Consider the following 11,201-nt stretch of genomic DNA (forward strand, 5'->3'; position numbering starts at 1 on the left):
ATCTTCAGTCTAAAATCTAGTGCATTTAAGTGGCATTAAAAAGTGCTTCTATGTACATGCACTGAATATGTACTAGGTTTGCAGAATTCTGACTTGAAAGAATGGGTTTTAGCTTAAGTGTGTGTAGATGAACTGCAAGGTGTGTAAGTATGTGTTCATGTAGTGCTTCAAGTGTAAAATCTGTATGATTTGTGCAGTTAAAGGGCTCATTTTGCCTACGAGAAAGAAAAGTACTACAGAAGAATTATAAAGGATTGGCACATTGGCTGCCTTTGCTGATGACACAGATGGCTTATTTGTAAAGTACTGGTCTATTAAGTTGCAGAGTGTGGTTGAACTTGGTTAGTAGACTTGGTGCCTGTTTCTGTGTCCTGCTGAAGACAAGGACGGCTTGATACCACTGTCAAAGCCCAGTTTATTGAGAAAAGCATCCATGGAAGAAGAAGTGTTGATTCGAAAATGGTTCTCCTCCAATATCTCTCCACTTGCTAGAAATACAGAGTCTCCATTATAGCACAGAACAGAGTGTTAAAGTCGGGGATGGAAGAGGATGAAAATTGGGAGTTTACTTATGGAGAGAACTGAGAAATGTCCTGTGTGCACACACCAGTGTTGGACGATTGAATACATTTAAATAATGCCTCTAGCTTACTGGCATTTATCTGTGCCTCATTGGCCTAATGGATAAGGCACTGGCGTCCTAAGCCAGGGATTGTGCGTTCGAGTCCCATCTGAGGTGCAAACCAATGTCCACTCTTCCTTTTCCAGAAAAATAAATATATTTATTACATGCTTCCTCTCAGAAGCTTATGAGGTATTAGGAACTTTGAAATGGTACCATTTTACTTCTGTACTCTTCAGAGTCATGTTGATGTTCTGAAACTACAAAGTAGATTTTTAAACACCTATCTTTGTCAGATGCATTTTTGACCCGGCAGAAGATATTCCTTTGGAAAAAATGATTTGAATTGGATTGGTGTAACTGTTGTTTCTAGAGGTGGTGAAAGGCTTTCAGCTACTTGAATAGGGCAAGTCAGGATTCATGAAATGTATACAACCTTTGAGTGTGTGTAAATTGGAATATCCAGGAAGGAGCAGTTTGTACAACTTTCAAAACAGTTTCTCTCCACTTCTGGAAACATCCAGAGCTATGTAAAGCATTTACTGAGCTTTAATCTCATGAAGAAAGAGGTTTAAATGCAAAAAAGAAAACAAACGATTATCGTACTGGTGACATTCTCATTATATAGATTCCAAAAAAGTGCTTTAATTGAAAGGAGCTGAAAAACACAATGGGATGTAAACCTAAATAACTATAAATAATATATTTTCCATCCTTGCATACAACCTACAGTATAAAAATAAACACAGCAGGACACATGGCCTAATGGATAAGGCGTCTGACTTCGGGTCAGAAGATTGAGGGTTCGAGTCGCTTTTTGACAATGGCCACACAATTCAGGTTTCCATTCAGAATGGAAGCAAGCTCTTCCAATAGTCTTATAGCCATCATGTTCTCATTCCTAATTAATAATAAAGTGGAGTACATACTGCACAGTCATTTAGATTGCATCTTCAGTCTAAAATCTAGTGCATTTAAGTGGCATTAAAAAGTGCTTCCATGTACATGCACTGAATATGTACTAGGTTTGCAGAATTCTGACTTGACAGAATGGGTTTTAGCTTAAGTGTGTGTAGATCAGGAACTGCAAGGTGTGTAAGTATGTGTTCATGTAGTGCTTCAAGTGTAAAATCTGTATGATTTGTGCAGTTAAAGTGCTCATTTTGCCTATGAGTAAGAAAAGTACTACAGAAGAATTATAAAGGATTGGCACATTGGCTGCCTTTGCTGATGACACAGATGGCTTATTTGTAAAGCACTGGTCTATTAAGTTGCAGAGTGTGGTTGAACTTGGTTAGTAGACTTGGTGCCTGTTTCTGTGTCCTGCTGAAGACAAGGACGGCTTGATACCACTGTCAAAACCCAGTTTATTGAGAAAAGCATCCATGGAAGAAGAAGTGTTGATTCGAAAATGGTTCTCCTCCAATATCTCTCCACTTGCTAGAAATACAGAGTCTCCATTATAGCACAGAACAGAGTGTTAAAGTCGGGGATAGAAGAGGATGAAAATTGGAAGTTTACTTATGGAGAGAACTGAGAAATGTCCTGTATGCAGACACCAGTGTTGGACGATTGAATACATTTAAATAATGCCTCTAGATGGCTGGTATTTATCTGTGCCTCAGTGGCCTAATGGATAAGGCACTGGCCTCCTAAGCCAGTAATTGTGGGTTCGAGTCCCTTCTGAGGTGCAAACCAATGTCCACTCTTACTTTTCCAGAAAAATAAATATATGTATTACATGCTTCCTCTCAGAAGCTTATAAGGTATTAGGAACTTTGAAATGGTACCATTTTACTTCTGTACTCTTCAGTGTCATGTTGATGTTCTGAAACTACAAAGTCGATTTTTGAAACACCTATCTTTGTCAGATACATTTTTGACCCGGCAGAAGATATTCCTTTGGAAAAAATCATTTGAATTGGATTGGTGTAACTGTTGTTTCTAGAGGTGGTGAAAGGCTTTCAGCTACTTAAATAGGGAAAGTCAGGATTCATGAAATGTAAACAACCTTTGAGTGTGTGTAAATTGGAATATCCAGGAAGGAGCAGTTTGTACTACTTTCAAAACAGTTTCTCTCCACTTCTGGAAACATCCCGAGCTATATAAAGCATACACTGAGCTTTAATCTCATGAGGAAAGAGGTTTAAATGCAAAAAAGAAAACAATAGCTTATCGTACTGGTGACATTCTCATTATATAGATTCCAAAAAAGTGTTTTAATTGAAAGGAGCTGAAAGAAAACACAATGGGATGTAAAGCTAAATAACTATAAATATTATCTTTTCCATCATTGCATAGCACCTACAGTATAAAAATAAACACAGCAGGACACATGACCGCGTGGCCTAATGGATAAGGCGTCTGACTTCGGATCAGAACATTGAGGGTTCGAGTCCCTTCGTGGTCAGTTTTTGACAATGGTCACACAATTCAGGTTTTCATTCAGAATGGAAGCAGGCTCTTCCAATACTCTTATAGCCATCATGTTCTCATTCCTAATTAATAATAAAGTGGAGTACATACTGCACAGTCATTTAGATTGCATCTTCAGTCTAAAATCTAGTGCATTTAAGTGGCATTAAAGAGTGCTTCTATGTACATGCACTGAATATGTACTAGGTTTGCAGAATTCTGACTTGACAGAATGGGTTTTAGCTTAAGTGTGTGTAGATGAACTGCAAGGTGTGTAAGTATGTGTTCATGTAGTGCTTCAAGTGTAAAATCTGTATGATTTGTGCAGTTAAAGTGCTCAATTTGCCTACGAGAAAGAAAAGTACTACAGAAGAATTATAAAGGATTGGCACATTGGCTTCCTTTGCTGATGACACAGATGGCTTATTTGTAAAGCACTGGTCTATTAAGTTGCAGAGTGTGGTTGAACTTGGTTAGCAGACTTGGTGCCTGTTTCTGTGTCCTGCTGAAGACAAGGACGGCTTGATATCACTGTCAAAGCCCAGTTTTTTGAGAAAAGCATCCATGGAAGAAGAAGTGTTGATTCGAAAATGGTTCTCCTCCAATTTCTCTCCACTTGCTAGAAATACAGAGTCTCCATTATAGCACAGAACAGAGTGTTAAAGTCGGGGATGGAAGAGGATGAAAATGGGAAGTTTACTTATGGAGAGAACTGAGAAATGTCCTGTGTGCAGACACCAGTGTTGGACGATTGAATACATTTACATAATGCCTCTAGATTGCTGTCATCTATCTGTGCCTCAGTGGCCTAATGGATAAGGCACTGGCCTCCTAAGCCAGGGATTGTCGGTTCGAGTCCCATCTGAGGTGCAAACCTATGACCACTCTTACTTTTCCAGAAAAATAAATATATTTATTACATGCTTCCTCTCAGAAGCTTATAAGGTATTAGGAACTTTGAAATGGTACCATTTTACTTCTGTACTCTTCAGAGTCATGTTGATGTTCTGAAACTACAAAGTCGATTTTTGAAACACCTATCTTTGTCAGATGCATTTTTGACCCGGCAGAAGATATTCCTTTGGAAAAAATCATTTGAATTGGATTGGTGTAACTGTTGTTTCTAGAGGTGGTGAAAGGCTTTCAGCTACTTAAATAGGGTAAGTCAGGATTCATGAAACGTATACAACCTTTGAGTGTGTGTAAATTGGAATATCCAGGAAGGAGCAGTTTGTACTACTTTCAAAACAGTTTCTCTCCACTTCTGGAAACATCCAGAGCTATGTAAAGCATTTACTGAGCTTTAATCTCATGAAGAAAGAGGTTTAAATGCAAAAAAGAAAACAAAAGATTATCGTACTGGTGACATTCTCATCATATAGATTCCAAAAAAGTGCTTTAATTGAAAGGAGCTGAAAAAACACAATGGGATGTAAACCTAAATAACTATAAATAATATATTTTCCATCCTTGCATACCACCTACAGTATAAAAATAAACACAGCAGGACACATGACCGCATGGCCTAATGGATAAGGCGTCTGACTTCGGATCAGAAGATTGAGGGTTCGAGTCCCTTCGTGGTCGCTTTTTGACAATGGCCACACAATTCAGGTTTCCATTCAGAATGGAAGCAAGCTCTTCCAATGGTCTTATAGCCATCATGTTCTCATTCCTAATTAATAATAAAGTGGAGTACATACTGCACAGTCATTTAGATTGCATCTTCAGTCTAAAATATAGTGCATTTAAGTGGCATTAAAAAGTGCTTCTATGTACATGCACTGAATATGTGCTAGGTTTGCAGAATTCTGACTTGAGAGAATGGATTTTAGCTTAAGTGTGTGTAGATGAACTGCAAGGTGTGTAAGTATGTGTTCATGTAGTGCTTCAAGTGTAAAATCTGTATGATTTGTGCAGTTAAAATGCTCATTTTGCCTACGAGAAAGAAAAGTACTACAGAAGAATTATAAAGGATTGGCACATTGGCTGCCTTTGCTGATGACACAGATGGCTTATTTGTAAAGCACTGGTCTATTAAGTTGCAGAGTGTGGTTGAACTTGGTTAGTAGACTTGGTGCCTGTTTCTGTGTCCTGCTGAAGACAAGGACGGCTTGATACCACTGTCAAAGCCCAGTTTATTGAGAAAAGCATCCATGGAAGAAGAAGTGTTGATTCGAAAATGGTTCTCCTCCAATTTCTCTCCACTAGCTAGAAATACAGAGTCTCCATTATAGCACAGAACAGAGTGTTAGAGCCGGGGATGGAAGAGGATGAAAATGGGAAGTTTACTTATGGAGAGAACTGAGAAATGTCCTGTGTGCAGACACCAGTGTTGGACGATTGAATACATTTAAATAATGCCTCTAGATTGCTGGTATTTATCTGTGCCTCAGTGGCCTAATGCAGGGGTGCCCAAACCTGTCCTGGCGGGCCGTATCCATGCCAGATTTTTGGGATATCCCCATCTGGTGATCACGGTTCGATCCCCGGCGCCGGCGGCAGATCAGAGTGCCCAGGACGGGGTCCATGTGACCCGGGCAGTCCTATCCCCTGGGTGTACGTGGTTGTCCGACATGTCGGTCGGATGTGCTTTTACGTACCGGATCGGAATCGGCCCCCATAAAATCGTACGTAAAGTATATAGCAAATCAACCTGAAATCTGCTGGGTCAGAAAGGGCTCGATTCCGATCCGTGTCGGAAGGTTAGGAGTCCGTACGAATTTGTCGGGACGGCATGGCAGAGTGCCCGGGATGGGCTCCATGGCTCTTGGGCAGTCGTCCCCCGGGCGTCCGGGGCTCCATCCAGGCCGACGGCATGGCAGAGTGCCCGGGACGGGCTCCATGCATCCCGGACCTTCGTCCCCCGGGCGTCCGGGGCTCCATCCAGGCTGACAGCATGGCAGAGTGCCCGGGTCGGGCTCCATGGTTTTCAGGGTGGTCCTCCCCTGGGTGTCGGGGCGCTCCAGGCCAATGGCATGGAAAAGTGCCCAGGACGGCCTCCATGCGTCCCGGGCATTCGTCCCCCGGGCGTCCGGGGCTCCATCCAGGCTGACGGCATGGGAGAGTGCCCGAGTCGGGCTCCATGGTTTTCAGGGTGGTCCTCCCCTGGGTGTCGGGGCGCTCCAGGCCAATGGCATGGAAAAGTGCCCAGGACGGGCTCCATGCGTCCCGGGCATTCGTCCCGGGACATGGACGGGGACAGGGTCGGGAGAGTCCAGGCGGCTTCACTTCCGTGTCCAGCCATCTGATCGCCCAGATTCCCTCGGCCATCTGGTCGCCCGGATCCCCTTGGGCATCTGGTCGCCCGCAACGCTTTCCTATGGGGCGACCAGATGGCCGAACTTCCCTGGAAGTCCCGATGAGGTGCCATTCGCCGCCCGGATCCCAGCGAGGGCTCCAGGAGGTCGGGTACATTCGCGCCTTGGGTCCCCTCTGTCACCTCGCGTGCACAGATTACAAGAAAAGGGGGTAATTTTCCTCCGGATTACTAGGGAGAAGGGAACGCCCGGACACCCCTCCGAGGCTGGTGGTTCTCTGCCATGGGGACCAGATGGGCTAAGCCTGGGCAACACCTCCCTAGGCCACCCTGGGCTTCCTTCCTCCAGGCCAACTGCATGTCAAATTGCCCAGGACGGGCTCCATGGCTCCTGGGCAGTCGTCCCCCGGGCGTCCGGGGCTCCATCCAGGCTGACGGTATGGAACAGTGTCCAGGTCGGGCTCCATGGTTTTCACGGTGGTCCTCCCCTGGGTGCCTGGGGGCTCCAGGCCAAATGCATGGAAAAGTGCCCAGGACGGGCTCCATGCGTCCAGGGCATTCGTCCCCTGGGCGTCCGGGGCTCCATCTAGGCTGACAGTATGGCAGAGTGCCCAGGTCGGGCTCCATGGTTTTCACGGTGGTCCTCCCCTGGGTGTCTGGGGGGCTCCAGGCCGAAGGCACGGAAAAGTGCCCAGGACGGGCTCCATGCGTCCCGGGCATTTGTCCCCCGGGCGTCCGGGGCTCCATCCAGGCTGACGGCAAGACAGAGTGCCCGGGTCGGGCTCCATGGGTCTCGGGCAGCCCTCCCCCGGGCGTCCGGGGCTCCCACCGCCAGGCCGACGGCATGTCAAAGTGCCCAGGACGGGCTCCATGAGTCCGGGACAGTCCTCCCCCGGGCGTCCGGGACACCCATCTCCAGGAGGCCAACGGCATTGGCAAAGTACCCAGGACGGGCTCCATGGGTCCCGGGCAGACCTCCCTCGGGCGTCCGGGGCACCCATCTCCATGAGGCCAACGGCATTGGCAAAGTACCCAGGACGGGCTCCATGGGTCCCGGGCAGACCTCCCCCCGGGCGTCCGGGGCTCCATCCTCCAGGCCGACGGAATGTCAAAGTACCCAGGACGGGCTCCATGGGTCTCGGGCAGCTTCCCCCGGGCGTCCGGGACACCCACCTCCAGGCCGACGGCATGTCAAAGTACCCAGGACGGGCTCCACGGGTCCCGGGCATTCCTCCCCCAGGTCGTCCGGGCCCTAGAGCTCCGGTGGGCCAACCTGCGCCTGAGGCCCAGCCGGGGTCCAAGAGCCCTGCCTTGCGTGGGCAGGCAGTCAGGAACCCTACCGCGAAGGCTTGGGATGGATGGGGAGCTGGGAGTCCTTTCGATCCCGGCCCTCTGGTCGCCCGCGATGCTTTCCAATGGGGCGACCAGATGGCCAGGCTTCCCTGGAAGTCCCGATGAGGTGCCATTCGGCTCCCGGATCCCAGCTAGGGCTCCATGAGGTCGGGTTCTTTTACGCCTTGGGTCCCCTCTGTCACCTCGCGTGCACGGATTGCAAGAAAGGGGGGTAATTTCCCTCCGGATTACTAGGGGCAGGGTACGCCCGGACACTTCTCCAGGGCTGGTGGTTCTCTGCCCGGGGGACCAGATGAGATATGCCTGGGCAACACCTCCCCCGGGCGTCTGGGGGCTCCATTCTCCGGGCCAACGGCATGGCTCAATGCCCAGGACGGGCTCCACGTGTCCCGGACAGACCTCCCCTGGGCGTCCGGGGCACCCATCTCCAGGAGGCCAACGGGATGGCAAAGTACCCGGGAAGGGCTCCACGGGTCCCGGGCAGCCTTCCCCCGGGCGTCCAGGGCTCCCACCTCCAGGCCGACGGCATGTCACACTGCCCAGGACGGGCTCCATGGGCCCCGGACAGACCTCCCCCGGGCGTCCGGGGCACCCATCTCCAGGAGGCCAACGGGATGGCAGAGTAACCGGGAAGGGCTCCATGGGTCCCGGGCAGCCCTCCCCCGGGCGTCCGGGGCTCCCACCTCCAGGACGACGGCATGTCAAAGTGCCCAGGGCGGGCTCCACGGGCCCCGGGCAGCCCTTCCGCCGGGCGTTCGGGGCACACATCTCCAGGAGGCCAACGGCGTTGCAAAGTACCCGGAAAGGGCTCCACGGGTACCGGGCAGTCCTCCCCCGGGCGTCCGGGGCACCCATCTCCATGAGGCCAACGGCATTGGCAAAGTACCCGGGAAGGGCTCCATGGGTCCCGACCAGGCTTCCCACGGGCGTCCCGGGCACCCTCCTCCAGGCCGACGGCATGTCAAAGTGTCCAGGACGGGCTCCATGGGTCCTCGGCAGCCCGCTCCCGGGCGTCCGGGGCTCCCACCTCCAGGCCGACGGCATGTCAAAGAGCCCAGGACGGGATCCACGGGTACCGGGCAGTCCTCCCCCGGGCGTCCGGGGCTCCCATCTCCAGGCCAACGGCATGGCTCAATGCCCAGGACGGGCTCCATGGGTCCCGCGCAGGCCTCCCCCGGGCGTCCGGGGCAACCATCTCCATGAGGCCAACGGCATTGGCAAAGTACCCGGGAAGGGCTCCACGGGTCCCGGGCAGGCCTCCCCCGGGCGTCCAGGGCACCCACCTCCAGGCCGACGGCATGTAAAAGTGCCCAGGACGGGCTCCATGGGTCCCGGGCAGCCCGCCCCCGGGCATCTGGGGCACCCATCTCCAGGAGGCCAACGGCGTTGCAAAGTACCCGGGAAGGGCTCCACGGGTACCGGGCAGTCCTCCCCCGGGCGTCCGGGGGCTCCCTTCTCCAGGCCAACGGCATGGTTCAATGCCCAGGACGGGACGTCAAGTGGCCAGGACGGGCTCAATGCGTCCCGGGCATTCGTCCCGGGACGGGGACGGGGTGGGGAAGAGTCCAGGCGGCTTCACCTCCATGCCCGGCCATCTGATCGCCCAGATTCCCTCGGCCATCTGGTCGCCCGGATCCCCTCGGGCATCTGGTCACCCGCAACGCTTTCCTATGGGGGGGGACCAGATGGCCGAACTTCCATGAAAGTCTTAATGAGGTGCCATTCGCCTCCCGGATCCCAGCGAGGGCTCCATGAGGTCGGGTTCTTTCACGCCTTGGGTCCCCTCTGTCACCTCGCGTACACAGATTGCAAGAAAGGGGGGTAATTTGCCTCCGGATTACTATGGGGCAGGGTATGCCCGGACACCCCTCCAGGGTTGGTGGTTCTCTGCCATGGGGACCAGATGGGATATGCCTGGGCAACACCTCCCTAGGCCACCCGGGGCTTCCTTCCTCCAGGCCAACTGCATGTCAAATTGCCCAGGACGGGCTCCATGGCTCTTGGGCAGTCATCCCCCGGGCGTCCGGTGCTCCATCCAGGCCGACGGCATGGCAGAGTGCCCGGGACAGGCTCCATGCGTCCCGGGCCTTCGTCCCCCCGGGCGTCCGGGGCTCCATCCAGGCTGATGGCATGGCAGAGTGCCCGGGTCGGGCTCCATGGTTTCCACGGTGGTCCTCCCCTGGGTGTCGGGCGCTCCAGGCCGACGGCATGGCAGAGTGCCCGGGACGGGCTCCGTGCGTCCCGGGCCTTCGTCCCCCGGGCGCCCGGGGCTCCATCCGGGCTGACGGCATGGCAGAGTGCCCGGGACGGGCTCCATGCGTCCCGGGCATTCGTCCCCCGGGCGTCCGGGGCTCCATCCGGGCTGACGGCATGTCAGAGTGCCCAGGACGGGCTCCACGGGTCCCGGGCGTCCGGGGCTCCCTTTCCCCGGGCCAACGGCTTGTCAGAGTGCCCAGGACGGGCTCCACGGGCCCCGGGCGTCCGGGGCTCCCTTCCCCGGGCCAGCGGCATGTCAGAGTGCCCAGGACGGGCTCCACGGGCCCCGGTCATCCGGGGCACCCTTCCCCGGGCCAGCGGCATGTCAGAGTGCCCAGGACCAGTTCCACGGGTCCCGGGCAGTCCTCCCCCGGGGGACCGGGGCTCCCTTCCCCGGGCCAAAGCATTTCAGAGTGCCCAGGACGGGCTCCATGGGTCCCGGGCGTCCAGGGCTCCCTTCCCCGGGCCAACGGCTTGTCAGAGTGCCCAGGACAGGCTCCACGGGCCCCGGGCGTCCGGGGCACCCTTCCCCGGGCCAGCGGCATGTCAGAGTGCCCAGGACGAGTTCCACGGGTCCCGGGCAGTCCTCCCCCGGATGTCCGGGGCTCCCTTCCCCGGGCCAAAGCATTTCAGAGTGCCCAGGACGGGCTCCACGGGTCCCGGACGTCCGGGGCTCCCTTCCCCGGGCCAACGGCATACAGGAGTGCCCAGGATGGGCTCCACAGGTCCCGGTCGTCTGGGGCTCCCTTCCCCGGGCCAACGGCTTGTCAGAGGGCCAAGGACGGGCTCCACGGGTCCCGGTCGTCTGTGGCTCCCTTCCCCGGGCCAACAGCTTGTCAGAGTGCCCAGGACGGGCTCCACAGGTCCCGGGCAGCCCGCCCCCCGGGCGTTCGGGGCACCCATCTCCAGGAGGCCAACGGCGTTGCAAAGTACCCGGGAAGGGCTCCACGGGTACCGGGCAGTCCTCCCCCGGGTGTCCGGGGGCTCCCTTCTCCAGGCCAACGGCATGGTTCAATGCCCAGGACGGGCTCCATGTTTCCCGGACAGACCTTCCCCTGTGCCTCCGGGCCTGGGAGCCCCGGCTGGGTCCAGGGGCCCGGTCGGGGCCCCGGGTCGGGCGCTCCGGCCCTGGGCCCGGTCCCCCGGGCTGCCGCTCCACCCAGGGCCCAGGACAGGGGTCCTTCGGTCCCTTGCAGGCCTCCCCTGCTTGTCAAGGTGTAAGCGGGCCCCGGGTCGGAGGGCCCGCCGGCCCCTGGCAGCCTCCATGGCTGTGGCCCGGCTGGGGCCCCGGGCCTC

The 11,201-nt window shown here is 54.1% G+C and overlaps 4 non-coding genes across 4 annotated transcripts; all 4 read left to right on the forward strand.

Annotated features, from left to right (window-relative positions):
• Window positions 1-2,240: 2,240 nt before the first annotated feature.
• Window positions 2,241-2,313, forward strand: TRNAR-CCU (transfer RNA arginine (anticodon CCU)). The gene has a single exon. It is a non-coding gene; the product is annotated as a tRNA-Arg (tRNA).
• Window positions 2,314-2,959: 646 nt separating this feature from the next.
• On the forward strand, window positions 2,960-3,032 carry TRNAR-UCG (transfer RNA arginine (anticodon UCG)). Its single transcript has one exon. It is a non-coding gene; the product is annotated as a tRNA-Arg (tRNA).
• An 802-nt stretch (window positions 3,033-3,834) lies between these two features.
• Window positions 3,835-3,907, forward strand: TRNAR-CCU (transfer RNA arginine (anticodon CCU)). The gene has a single exon. It is a non-coding gene; the product is annotated as a tRNA-Arg (tRNA).
• Window positions 3,908-4,551: 644 nt separating this feature from the next.
• TRNAR-UCG (transfer RNA arginine (anticodon UCG)) lies at window positions 4,552-4,624 on the forward strand. The gene has a single exon. It is a non-coding gene; the product is annotated as a tRNA-Arg (tRNA).
• Window positions 4,625-11,201: the final 6,577 nt, after the last annotated feature.

This window comes from Lissotriton helveticus, chromosome 5_1 (assembly GCF_964261635.1).
Source record: "Lissotriton helveticus chromosome 5_1, aLisHel1.1, whole genome shotgun sequence".
NCBI classification, from domain to species: Eukaryota; Metazoa; Chordata; class Amphibia; order Caudata; family Salamandridae; genus Lissotriton; species Lissotriton helveticus.